The following is a 14,983-nucleotide window of genomic DNA, read 5'->3' on the forward strand; positions in this document are numbered from 1 at the left end:
AAGAAATGACCTGCCTATTAGGTGTTCTGCATCACTGATCATTTCAAATCTGCCATGTAGCTCAAGATCAAAATATTCACACTACTATTTATTTAAAGATAACAATAGTCTACACCAGTTTCTCATAAGTTTTGATTTAGCATTTATGTTTTTAAAGGGACACTCCAGGCTGCAAGTGCATATAGTTATATAGACTACAGTATACATAAAAATATATGCAAAGCAAAAAGTATTAATAAATAACACCAAATGTTACTCACCTTTACAGCTAATGGAGATGCTGCATGTGTACAGAGAAACTTCCATAGTGGTCTGCTACGCAGAAACAGGCTTCATCCATCACATGATCATATGCCATCTTCCTCTACCCACTTTCTCCCATCAAGCTAAGCCCATACTGGACCCCAGGGAAGTCACCCTCCTGCAAAAGGTAGGAAACAGGAGGGTGACTTAAACATTTTGTATGTGTCTGTGTGTATGTCTGTATGTATATGTCTGTGTGTCTGTATGTATGTGTCTGTGTGTGTCTCTGTATGTATGTGTCTGTGTGTGTGTCCCTGTATGTGTCTGTATCATACAGACACATACATACAGAGACACACATACATACAGAGACACACACAGGCACAAACATACATACAGAGACACACGCACACACATACAGACACATACATACAGACATGCATGCATAGAGACACACACACACACATACATACAGACACACACATACATAATGTATGTGTGTGTGTCTCTGTATGTATCTGTGTGTGTGTATGTATGTGTCTGTGTGTATGTCTGTCGAAGGGTGTGTGTATGTGTGTGTGAGTGTGTCTGTATGTGTATGTATGTTTCTGTCTGTGTGTATGTGTGTGTGTGTATGTTTGTGTCTGTCGGGGGGTGTATGTGTGTGTATGTTTGTCTGTATGTATCTGTCTGTGTGTATGTATGTATGTGTGTGTCTGTATGTATGTGTCTGTATGTATGTATGTGTGTGTCTGTATGCATGTATGTGTATGTGTGTGTGCCTCTATGTATGTCTGTATGTCTGTATGTATGTCTTTATGGATGTGTTGGCGGGAAAGGGGGGGAAGAGGGCATGGATTGGGGGAGGCACAGATCAGTTTCGCACAGGGGCCTCATGTATTGTGTGTACGCCACTGAGCACTGATATAACCATATTTATTTATGATATATAATATTTTTATTATTGCAATCAACAGTTTGAATGGGTTATTGAGCAATAAAAGTCAACACAGGAACAGTAGTTATACAGGAAATTAAGTAACATTGCGAAATTAAAGGGACACTATAGTCACCTGAATAACTACAGCTTAATGTCTATAACATGTCCCAGCATGATTTTTTTTATGTAAACACTTCCTTTTCTGAGAAAAGGCAGTGTTTACTTATCTGCCTAGTAACAACTCTAGTGACAGTCACTCAGATGGCCACTAGATAAACTATTAAATGCAATATGTGTTGCTTGTTTATATAAAGTCTTTAAATTCATTAACCTCTTTCCACAGTGCACAGCACTGACGTTCAGAGACTCCATGAACATTACTCACAGAGATGAATTAATTCAAGGAGAAGATGCTGATTGGTGCAGCTCAGAGTTTTGCTGTGCATGCGCTATAGCCTCCCAATGCCTTCCTTTGGGCATTGGATTGACTGAGATCATCAAGTTTGATCTCAGCCACAGAGGCAGAGCCAGCCACAGTAAGAACATCGCGTCATAGGAGAATAGGTGAGTTTAAATACTAGGACCAGAAACCTAAATAGTGGGTTTAACACAATATTGTCAGGAATAAATGTTTGTTTTCCTGACACTATTGTATTCCTCTAAAAACTGGCAATTTATAAATGAACATATATTAGAACAAATAGTCAGAAAAATAAGGGGGCAATTTACAATTACAATTTGACCCTACAATGTATCACTAATTAATAATAAACCATTTGTTACATTTTACATTTATTCAATTACTGAAACTATCTAAGTAGAAGCCAGCTATTTTTAGTTTTCTATATTTTTAATATTTTGGATCATTTTTAATTACCTGCCCTTACTAGACTTTTTGTTTTACTTAGTGCAGTTAAGACAAATGTTACCCCTGCATTCTTGATTATTGTGTAATATTTTTATTATCCAGTGATAATGCAGAATTATTTTTCATTGCTATTTATGCTTTTTTGTGTTTACTGAATTACTGCCATATTTATTTTTATACTTCAATATTTCATTGTTGTTCAATCTAAGCACTTTCTGACATTCCATTTTCTGAGTTGATATGTGTCTTACAATATAGAGTAGTCTCTGTAGATCTGTTCCTCCACATCTTTTAAATTTCCCAAATGCAACATTATTAAAGAAATATATGATGATCCATTCATCAAACATAGTTATTGCAGTCATTTGGTTTCTGTCTTGCGCTGTTTACTGGATTATGGCCCTTATAAATATCTCTAAATTCGTAAACTGAATTTTCAAGTCCTGTTGAAAAATTGCAAATGATAATTATTACAATAAATTGTTATCTTTAAAACAATCATCACCTTAATACTGCAGCATAATATTTATCACTCAAACAAAACAATTTACTAGGTGACATAAATAGCCAAACTGCTATTTAATTGAGTTATGTGATATTATGTGATATTGTGTCTGAGCTTAATTGACTTAGTGACTGTGAAGAATTATGCCCTTAATTTATTAAAATGAATGGCCTTTAATAAAAGTCCCAGGTGATGAACATTACCCCTATGATGGGTTAGTGGTCCCCAAATCACAGCTATATGAAACAATAGACATGTGCAATTCGTTTCGGTCCGAATATATATTCGGATGAATTTCGGACAATTCGGACATTCGGGTACTTCCGAATGTCCGAATTGCCGAAGTGCCGAATTGCCGAATTGTCGAAGTTCCGAAATTACCGAATTTCCGAAGTGTCGAAGTGTCGAAGTGCCGAAGTTCCAAAGCACAGTATTGCCTAAGTACTAATATACTTACCCAGTGAAAGAAAAACAATGTTACATTGTAAATAATTTTAAATAAAAAGTATTCAAACATAGCCAGGATTCAGCTGTAAGCATTTGCAACACTTACAACAATCAAGTAACATACATTCATATAAAATGTAAGTTACTTAGCCTGTCAATGTAATGACCGGAATGAATAAGTAGATAACTCCCTAATTCCCACGGTATTAGGGAGCTATCTACTAAAAGGCTGAAAGACCTAAATTGGTCTTTCAGCCAAATTTACTAATACTAAGTAAATATTACTTGGTATTAGTAAATTATGCCCCTACTTGCTATACCGCGAGTAGGGGCATGTCTATTAAACAGTGAGCAGCCTGTGGCTGAATTACTGCCATGTGGCAGTTCACAGTACAGCCTGTGGCTGCTCACTGTAAAAAAAAAAATATATAAGTTCCACCCTCCCGAGCCCCTGGCCCCCACCCCTGAGCGGTGGGTGGGGGCCCTAATGTAAAATAAGGGGGACGGACCTATTGTCCTCCCCCCGGGCCCCCACCCCTGAGCGGTGGGTGGGGGCCCTAAATACTAATAAGGGGGGACCTAATGTCCTCCCCCCAGCCCCCAGACCCGGAGCGGTGGGTGGGGGCCCTACAGTAAAATAAGGGGGAGGGACCCAAGGTCCTCCCCCCTGGCCCCCACCCCTGAGCGGTGGGTGCCCTAAATACTAATAAGGGAGACCTAATGTCCTCCCCCCGGCCCCCACCCCTGAGCGGTGGGTTGGGGCCCTAAATACTTATAAGGGGGGACCTAATGTCCTCCGCCCTGCCCACAACCCTGAGCGGCGGGTGGGGGCCCTAACAAAAATCCCCCCCAAGTGACTAGGGGTCCCCAAACCCCTAGTCACCCCCTCCCCCCCAAAAAAACTATCCCCCTACCTTTAACTAAGTACCTGTAAAAAAACCAAAAACTTACCATTCGATGTTTTCTTTCTTCTAAAATCTTCTTTTTTTCAGCCCCCAAAAAGGCCAAATAAAAAAAACATAATAACCGACGCAATTATAAAAAAAACAAAATAAAAACGAGCGCAAAAAATAATAATCGTTCTTCACCTGGCGAGGGCTCCGCGCAGACTGAGCTCGGCAGGGCGGGGGAAGGCTTATAAAGCCTTGCCCCGCCTTGCAATTAGGCTCAGAGCACTCTGATTGGTGGGTTTAAGCCATCCAATCAGAGTGCTCTGACAGGTAAATGAAGAGACTGACAGGTAAGTCTCTACATTTACCTGTCACAGCACTCTGATTGGTTGGTTTGAAATCCACCAATCAGAGTGCTCTGTGTCATTTTACACAGCATGGGAAAGTTCTTTGGAATTTTCCCATGCTGTGTAATTTGACTCATAACTCTCTGATTGGTGGATTAAGTAACCAATCAGAGAGTTATGAGTCAAATTACACAGCGTGGGAAAATTCCACAGAACTTTCCCACGCTGTGTAAAATGACATAGAGCACTCTGATTGGGTGGCTTGAAATCCACCCAATCAGAGTGCTCTGTGTTATTTTACACAGCGTGGGAAAGTTCTTTGGAATTTTCCCACGCTGTGTAAAATGACACAGAGCACTCTGATTGGCTTAAACCAACCAATCAGAGTGTTCTAAGCCTAATTGCAGGGTGTGGCAAGGCTTTATAAGCCTTGACCCGCCCTGCAGAGCTCAGCGGCGTGCCCTCGAAGGGTGAAGAAGGATTAATTTTTATTTTTTTTCAAAGTGCGACGGTTATATTGGCTTTTTATTTGGCCTTTTTGGGGGCTGAAGAAAGAAGATTTTAGAAAAAAGAAGACATCTAATGGTAAGTTTATTTTTATTTATTTACATGTTTTTAGCTTTATTGACTCCCCCCCTCATTATTTTTAGGGTGAGGGTGGTAGGTAGGGGGACCATTTTTTTTGGGGGGGGGGGGAGGGGGTGACTAGGGGTTTGGGGACCCCTAGTCACCTGGGGGGGGGCTTTTTTCAGGGCCCCCACCCACCGCTCAGGAGTGGGGGCAGGGGGGAGGACAATAGGTCCCCTCTTATTGGTATTTAGGGCCCCCGGCCGCCGCTCAGGGGTGGGGGCCGGGGGGAGGAGAATAGGTCCCCCCCCTATTGGTATTTAGGGCCGCCACCCACCGCTCAGGGGTGGGGACCAGGGGGGAGGACAATAAGTCTTCCCCCTTTTTTTTTACTTTAGGGGACCCTTTTTTTTTTTTAACAGTGAGCAGCCAGAGGCTGCTCACTGTTTAATAGACATGCCCCTACTCGCGGTATTGCGAGTAGGGGCGCAATTTACTAATACTAAGTAATTTTTACTCAGTATTAGTAAATTTGGCTGAAAGACCACAAAAAAAATATAGGGGGCGGACCGAACATCGCATATGTTCGCCATCCGTGGCGAACGCGAACACGCTATGTTCGCCAGGAACTATTCGCCAGCGAACCGTTCGAGACATCACTATTTATCATACTTCAACAAAATGTAACCACTTTCAATTAGCTGTTTGTAACTACAGAACTACAGAACTACAGAAAAATACATGTAGCTAGATCAACATGGCTACTTTCTATACAAGTCACAAGACAACATTGCATAGAACAGGGATACCAAATGTTTCCTTTTCGTAGCATAGAACATGCTAAAAGCAATATTAAAATGTAAAGGAGAGCAAAGAAAAAACATAAGGTATAAAAAAGAAGTTTACCATTTACTGAGCACCACAGGATTGCATGCATGATTTCTTAAAGGTAAACACAATCAAATTTAGCACTGAGGTGCAACCTACCTTCATAAAAGAGGAAGCAAACCAGACACATTTAAAACCATCACCAAATTGGCAGAAATATACTACTTTTAAAATTTTTATACTACTACATATTTACTAATTTTAATTTCCTGCCTGTTATCCATAGCAGCATATAATTAGGGTTACTTAAATTTTGGAGCTTTGGAATTGATACTAAATTTCACTTTAAGAAGAGGCCATCTTATATTTTATTTTTTCCCTACCCTAGATGTTATGATTTAGTGGAGCTACTCTGTTGTATATGCTGTTATTGATAATCATATGAAAATGTATTTATTCTTCAATACTACACAGGGATTTCTGGCTGCTACATGAATTTTACTGAAAAGTGAACAATGAGCAAAGACTTACTGTTCATTATCAACTATTACATGGAAAGGGACAGCTCAGATTTTACTCGATACTTTATAAAGATAAAACACATATGTGCATTAATATAATCTATTTCTTCCTTAGTAAAGCAAATTTGAAAAAATGCAAAGCTTGAATAAATTAAACTGTTTAATTAAGGAAAGCATAAATCATGTTATGAAAAAATTACTTAATGGGTGTCATTAGTTAAATATATGTATTGAAAGTCAATGTAGCATAAACATTCAAAAACTTATAGATAGATGTACTCCACGTGATATGACCTACTTCAATGCACAGGGGATTGTGTACACAGCTGATTTCAGCATCTGCGAGTCTATTAAGAATGCCCTTGGCCTCCTTGTTAAAGTGTTGATATCACAATCCGGACCTTAGCCTACGCTGGTCACATTAGTTTTCTTTATTTTACAGCTAGATTTTACTAAAGAACAGATAGGACTACTAAGAATGTCCCTGCCACCTTTGTATAGATAGGTATGGTGAAAGCTTGGTGGATTAAAGGGACACTCCAGGTACCCAGGCCACTTCTGCCCATTGGAGTGGTCTGGGTGCCAACTCTCACTACCCTTAACCTTCCAACTGTAAATATTGCAGTTTTCATAAACTACTAGACAGCCACTAAAGGGCACTTCCGGTATTATAGCACACATATGTGAGGACCTCCAGCATCGCTGAAATCCTGATAGGAAAGAATTGAAAGCATTTTCCTATGGGGAGGTCTAATGCGGGTGCGCGGCATTGCCGCGCATGTGCATTAGGTCTCCCTCGCCGCCGGCCGCGCACGTGCATTAGGTCTCCCTCGCCGCCGGCCGCGCATGTGCAATAGGTCTCCCCCGCCGGATGCCGTTGGAGGGGGAGGAGCGTGGGTGGACCCTGAACCAGCGCCGAGGGACATCGGCGCTGGATACAGGTAAGTCACTGAAGGGGCTATAACCCCTTCAGCAACTTGGGATGGGGGGTGGGAGGGAGACGGGACCTGCAGTTCCAGGAAAACGGTTTGTTTTCCTGGCACTGGAGAGTCCCTTTAAGATTGGCAGTGAGCCTTAAAAGAATTGCCTTCCATTGCAACATAGTCCTAGGATGTTAATGTTTAATACAATTAAAATATAAAATAAACTGGCTATCTAAGTATAGAAATTTGGTTACCCACAAACACTCATGAAAATGAGCAGCTTGTTCATATGAAATGCTACTGATGTCCCAACTTGAATGCTCCAACTATGGAAAACGCTAGCATCTTCACTTACCAGACATTAAAAATAAACTTAAAAATATAACTAGAGACCCAAAAAGCTGCTTGCGGATGTTTATTCTTATCCCAAATGTGCAATGGCATTGGGGAAATAAAAAATGAGAGGTTGTCTTTATTTTGTTACTTTTTGTAAAAAGAGTGGTTATAGCTATTCATAATGACTGTGTGTTGGAGTGGTGGGTTGTTGGATGGTATACAGACACCCTTATATAGACAATGGGTTATAGAATATGCAAATCAGATAAAGTAATACAAGGAGAAACTGCCATTACAATGGGCAGTAACTCCAATGATCTTTTAACATGTAATATAAATACAATTACTCATATTATCATCAAATCAAGTGCCTGCCTTAGGTTTTTTAGATTGTTTATGGTTACTATCAGTTACTGCCATTTTACATTGTGTGATAGACTGAGGCGCGACATTATAATTTGTATTCTTTTTTCTTTAGACTTTTTTTGAGCCACACCCAACAAAATGACTTCAGAAAGTGATTTATTTTTTTGTCATTTTACCTGACAGCTATTACCATCAACAGGAATGGAAAGATTTAAAAAAAATATGACATATAACAGTGCAGTCAAAATTGCAGGTTACCAAACTAATGTCAAAACAAAATACAGTTGTACGACAGCGAATAACTGAATGAGACATATTTTTACAACTTTAGTTTTCAGCAGACAGACATAATTAATTATTAAGCATTGTTAGCAATAAGCTGAATTTCAGGTTTGGATTAGGATAAATGGGACCCTGGGGAAACATAGTCAAGAGTCCCCTCTAATATATTAAGACATATAGTAACATAATAAAATAACATTGTGATACTGTTGAATAAAATCACCTTTTTATTCCCATTCATAAATACGGTACTGGGCCCTCTGGCAATACTGTCTGAAATGGATTCTTGTTAACAGAAATTACCTGTTGCGATACTAGAATTGTGTCTGTCCCATATGGTGATATGACATATTATCTTATCTCGACACTTATAGAGATCTTAAAGATTCTTAGTTTCTATGTACTAACATTAGAGTGGGAAAGGGTAAGGTGAGGAGATAGCATTTGATGTAGGATCTTTAAAATACAGAAAATAATAAGCAGTTAAAGTGTGAAGTCCTCAGTTACAGTTTCATGGTTAGTTGAAGAGCAATGTTTTAAAGGTCTTTCTGAAATGCTTATGGAACATATTCATTCTTTATGTTGTCAAAAAGGCAATTCCAGTTATCCACTGGAGCATGTGGCAGCACCTTCTACAAACTCTGTAAATTACCGTATTTATCGGCGTATAACACGCACTTTTTTCCCCTGAAAATAGGGGAAAAATCGTGGGTGCGTGTTATACGCCGATATCCTATAATTACTTACCTGTCCTGAAGCGTGGGCCGGCTTCACAGCGCGCACCGCGGTACAGGAACTTTAATTTAAGGTTCCGGTTTCCGGCGGGACTGAAAGGAAGTGTGCACAATAGTGTGTACACTTCCTTTCAGTCCCGCCGGAAACCGGAACCTTAAATTAAAGTTCCTGTTCCGCGGTGCACGGTGTGAAGCCGGCCCACGCTTCAGGACAGGTAAGTAATTATGGGAGGGGAGGAAAGTACACTATGGGAGGGGAGGGGAGGGGGAGGAAAGTACACTATGGGAGGGGAGGGGAGGGGGAGGAAAGTACACTATGGGAGGGGAGGGGAGGGGGAGGAAAGTACACTATGGGAGGGGAGAGGGGAGAATACTATGGGAGGGGAGAGGGGAGAATACTATGGGAGGGGAGGGGGGGAGAATACTATGGGAGGGGAGGGGGGAGAATACTATGGGAGGGGAGGGGGGGGAGAATACGAGGGGAGGGGGGGGAGAATACTATGGGAGGGGAGGGGGGAGAATACTATATACTATGGGAGGGGAGGGGGGGAGAATACTATGGGAGGGGAGGGGGGGAGAATACTATGGGAGGGGAGGGGGGGAGAATACTATGGGAGGGGAGGGGGGGAGAATACTATGGGAGGGGAGGGGGGGAGAATACTATGGGAGGGGAGGGGGGAGAATACTATGGGAGGAGGGGGGGAATACTATGGGAGGAGGGGGGAATACTATGGGAGGGGGGAGAATACTATGGAAAGGGGGGAGAATACTATGGAAAGGGGGGACACTATGGGATGAGGGGGGAATACTATGGGATGAGGGGGGGGAATACTATGGGATGAGGGGGGAAATTTCCTGGAATTTCTTTCTAAAAATGAGGTGCGTGTTATACGCCTGTGCGTGTTATACGCCGATAAATACGGTAATTTCTGAAATGATTTCCCTTCAGTTTGACAACCATAAGCCAAGGTAGTAGAAACATTAATTGCTATGGGAAAAAAAACAGAAAGAAGGGAGCAAGTTAAAAGATAGGTGACATACATTTATGGCCTTTCCAGAGGAGAATCCAAACAGCAGCTCCTGCAACAAATATAAGTAGGATTGCTATTACCTCAAATGAGGGCAAGCTAGGTCCTTAAATCAAATCCCCAAAAAGGGAGGGGAGGGGGGGGGGGGGGTTGTATAATAATATGTCCGATGGCAATTATGATTTCCCAACAAGGAGGATATGGAGAAGATGCTACAACCACCTTGAAGTTCATATCGGGACATTTCTGTATTTTTTTTTTATGTAACTAGATATGGATCATTCCTGTATGAGGTTTATCCTGGAGCTGAGTAAAGTACTAATATCTGTTTTTATATTCTATGTTTTGTCTTTAGTACATTTTTGTTTTCTTTACTTTAAGTATAGTATCCTTGTGACATAATTACTTATATTCTCCTCTTGCCTACCAAGGTCTTATATCCCATTATACTGAGCATGTATTAGTCTTATTGTTGCCCTCTGATCCATTTGTGTAGCCATGGACTACATTTCAGTGATGGGTGTAACAAAAGAATTTCCCCTTGGGCTATACACAAATACCTATTATAAATGATCTTAGAAAGTTGCCCAGGTCTTTCTTATACTACAATTATACCCCTTTTGAATGAAAATCCCCAAGATGCTACATATTTTGCATTATCCTATTTAAAAGATTATTTTCCTCTCTTTGTTGATTTGTATTAATTAATTAATGAATTAGTTAATTAGAGTAAGCACTCTAACTTAATTACTGCCCTGTCAGTTGTAAAGCTACCTCTGTCCTCCTCCTTTTCCAACTGTTTTAATATATTCTTCACCTGTGTGTCTCCTAGTTTCAAAGATTATCTTGTAATATTAGACACTAATAAGAAGTATGTTGTATTTATCAATATAAAAGAATGTGAATGTATTTATATACAACTCTGTGTCTCTATTCATCTATGCTGCGTTAAAATAAAAAAAAAAGTGCCCTTGAGAACCAGTGTAGATTTTATGTTATTTTTCAGAAGGTAAAAAAAAACAACTTATGGCAGTATGAGCCCTTGGTGTAAATTGCTTGGTGGGCCAATGTCAAGATGTGTTTTAAAGGTGCTGCTTGTAGTATTTTTTTTTTGGCTAGGGAAGAATAAAAACCTCCGTGGTTTGGACCACCTGAAATTATGTAAATAACAGACTTGTGTATTTAGTTTTGGCTGTAATGCAATTCATCCAAATTTAGGCCGATTGTCTGTTTAGTTGAAATTCATATCTCTGAAGCTCCATGCTGTTTCATAACTGAGCAAATGACTAGTGAGGTGGCCAAACATATTTATTTGCTTTTGGGATTTGGAGTGCAACCAAATAAAAAAAGAGATGACTGATAAGGATGTAAATTATGGTTGCTGACTGTTCTAATTGGTTATTGATGCCCCAATATAAATGCAAGTGTACCAAGCACAGATGGGATTAGAGATCTCCTGGGTATATATGTCATGTTAAATAGTATCTAGATAGTAATCTGTGTGGTTAACCACAGCTCTGTTCTGCCCCTAATTCTTCAAAATACCCATAATGACCTCACCTGTTCTCTTAGACTGCAATGATGCGATCCAGCTGGCAGCATGCTCTCCACCACCTCTTTGCCTTCATCAGATACTTTCAGAATACAATTCCAAATCTTTTAGATTTACCTAAAATTAACTAAGAATTAAACTATATAAAAATTAGAGCAGGATCTATATTATTATTATTACGAGAAGTTCAAAATGCCTAGATAGAGAGTGCGAACAAATGAAATTTAACATAGTATTAAAAATGTCCGTATCTTTTGAGTATTTTAAATTACACTGTATAACCAAATGAATATAGTTACTAACTATCAATTACAAATCAAAGCCTCTCAAGGAATGCAAACTCTGCATACTACAATAGTGTGAAATACAGAAAAAAAAATTATAAAAAAAAACAAACCTATATTTATTTTGCACTTGATGTCGTGGCATGCACACCCAAATGCAATGAGATATTAAGGATTTTTCTTCCCTTTCTTGCGCCAGAAAAAGTCTGCCAAGATAGTCCATAAGCTACATATCTTACAATTTTTTTTACATGTTCTCAAAATTAGTATTTATTTGTAGAGTTTGTGATCGATAAAAACAAACTTTAAGAATTACAATCGAATACATTAAAAAAAATCTAATATGCTTCCAGACAGAACAGATAGTATACACATTAAAATCTTAATTAATGGAAGCACCATAACCACCTGGGGTGCCCTAAAACACTTACAGTAAGTGGTCAAATCATTTGAGAATGATTTCACAACTTACTCCTCCAATAGGCTGGAGGAAGCCATGCTGGTGGCTTCCTCCAGCCTATTGGAGGTGAGATATCTCAACCAATGATCTAGATCAGGGATAGGCAACCTTCGGCATCCCAGATGTTGTGGCCTACAACTCCCTTAATGCTTTGCCAGCATTATGGCTGTAAGAGCATTAGGGAGATGAACCTTGTGTTGCATGTAACATATGTGTTACATACTAGCTAAAGGATATTGGTCAATATTAACCAAAAGCTTTGAACTCCCTTTACAGAGTTCACCATAACTAACCTTTCTTCGTCTTTTCCCTCAAGTTGTGGAGAACGCAACCTTTACCCCTAACCTAACGGGAAATGTATTTGTAACCTCTGTGTCAAGTAATTTCATAATTTTTGATCCAGGAGAACAGTAAACAATTATTGAAATGTCTTTGCTAGGTAAAATTCCTTCTAGGCACCATAGGCCCCAGGCACCATCTCTGCAAACTCACAGTGCAGAACAACTTTTTAAATGTTTCCCATTGACAGCAAAACGTGGAAGTTTCTTGCACAGTAATCTTTTTAGGTCACTGTGTGCTTTATATTAAGAGGAACTTTAACTTGACCAATATGTCATAAAAATCTGCCGTGTGCAATTTTCTGACATTATATAAAATTAAGTTCAATATTACTGGAAAAGCTTGAAAAGATTTTGATACACACATTTGCTAATAGTACTCTTGGAGAATTGGCAAGGATAGTGCAAAATATAACTATAATAATATTAGCTGGAAAATTGTAGCTATGAACTATAAATAAGACAGTCATTGGGTGTCATTTGTCAGCAATTTCTAATTTTTGCAGTTCAGCTATTCAGTTATGAGCTAAAAATATAAAATTCGCTTTGAATTCCCAATAATTCACTCTTTAGTGTATAACCCAGTATAGATTTGCCTACCTATGTTACATCCTGTTATTAACATTAACTATATCGCATTTAAAAAAAAAGAAAGATGCAGCAATAAAAGGACCACTCCAGTGAGCATAAAAACGTAATTGCATGAAGTTGTTATGGTGCAAGGAGTTTCCATGTGCAGTGTTACCTGGGGGCGTTAAACAATTAACCAACTGTTTAACCTCAAAGTCTTTAAGCTGGTGCCTGAATGCTCTGCCCCTTCACTTCCACTCAATGTCAGAGGCTTCCTTCAAGAAGACTCAAGCTGGGAACTGCTAATAGGCTGAGAGTGTTAGGTGCTCCCCAATGAGAAAAGTGAGTGAAAAAGATGTAATGGTTTGTGTATATTACTCAGTTAATGGTTTTATCATGGAAACATAGAATGTGATGGCAGATAAGAACCATTCGGCCCATCTAGTCTGCCCAATTTTCTAAATACTTTCATTAGTCCCTGGGCTTATCTTACAGTTAGGATAGCCTTATGCCTATCCCACGCATGCTTAAACTCCTTTACTGTGTTAACCTCTACCACTTCAGCTGGAAGGCTATTCCATGCATCCACTACCCTCTCAATAAAGTAATCCTTCCTGCTATTATTTTTAAACCTTTGCTCCTCTAATTTAAGACTATGTCCTCTTGTTGTGGTAGTTTTTCTTCTTTTAAATATGGTCTCCTCCTTTACTGTGTTGATTCCCTTTATGTATTTAAATGTTTCTATCATATCCCCCCTGTCTCGGTTTTCCTCCAAGCTATACATGTTAAGATCCATTAACCTTTCCTGGTAAGTTTTATCCTGTAATCCGTGAACCAGTTTAGTAGCCCTTCTCTGAACTCTCTAAAGTATCAATATCCTTCTGCATACAATACTCCAAGTGAGGTCTCACCAGTGTTCTGTACAATGGCATGAGCACTTCCCTCTTTCTACTGCTAATACCTCTCCCTATACAACCAAGCATTCTGCTAGCATTTCCTGCTGCTCTATTATCACTTCTGGTAAGATGGTGCCTGAAACTTCTTTGCACCATAACAATTTATTTGCCATTTCATGTTTCAACATACTGAGATTTGGTTATAAATCTCTGATTTAACATCTTGACACCATTATGTTTGCTCCTTGTATTTTAATATATCAGTAATGTATCTTACATAATAACTGTGAATGCAAAGCACAAACATAGAAAACACTAATTCTCCAACACAGACACCCAAATAGGTGTTGTGCCAGGAAAAAGAAGTATAACCCTGTACAAATGTACTAATAAATCAAAAAAATATTTACAACATTATTTATTAATAAAGCTAAAAATCATAGCCTACTTGCTAATAGGTACTCTAGGTAGGTAGGTACTAAAGCCTAAAGCCAAATATCAGGCAACTATCAGGGATAGAACAAGAATAGGAACTAAAATGGGGGTGTATATAGCCTCCACTAAGTGAGGTTAGCAGAATATCCAAAGAACCCTATAATATGCATCAGACAGGCATAAAACTCTCCATCCATATATAGTACACCAGTAAGGGATCCAGAGATCTCTCTACCTATACCCCCATTCCAAAGACTTGATGCTACCTAAAATCTATTCCTGTTACCTCGACATAGCATAAAGCTAATGCCTACCAAAACCACTGATCCTATAGTAGAGCTAAATAGACAAAACAGAGCTAATACACATAACCCAAGTACATAGTGAAAAAAAATAAAGTAAAATAAAAGACGCCCGACGCGCATTTTGGCGTATCAAGACGCCGTCGGCAGGGGCAAAAGCTAACAAACTAGCCATGTCTCCAACTCCCTTAAATACCCAATATGTAATTAGTCATATTGGTATTAGCCGGTTCCCATAAAAAATCCTCACATACCGTTGGTCCAGCCGAAAAAAGCCTGACCCACTTGGCGTGCGGCAACTCCCAGTTCAGCCCACATTGC

The sequence above is a fragment of the Pelobates fuscus genome, chromosome 5 (assembly GCF_036172605.1).
Source record: "Pelobates fuscus isolate aPelFus1 chromosome 5, aPelFus1.pri, whole genome shotgun sequence".
Classification (NCBI taxonomy): domain Eukaryota; kingdom Metazoa; phylum Chordata; class Amphibia; order Anura; family Pelobatidae; genus Pelobates; species Pelobates fuscus.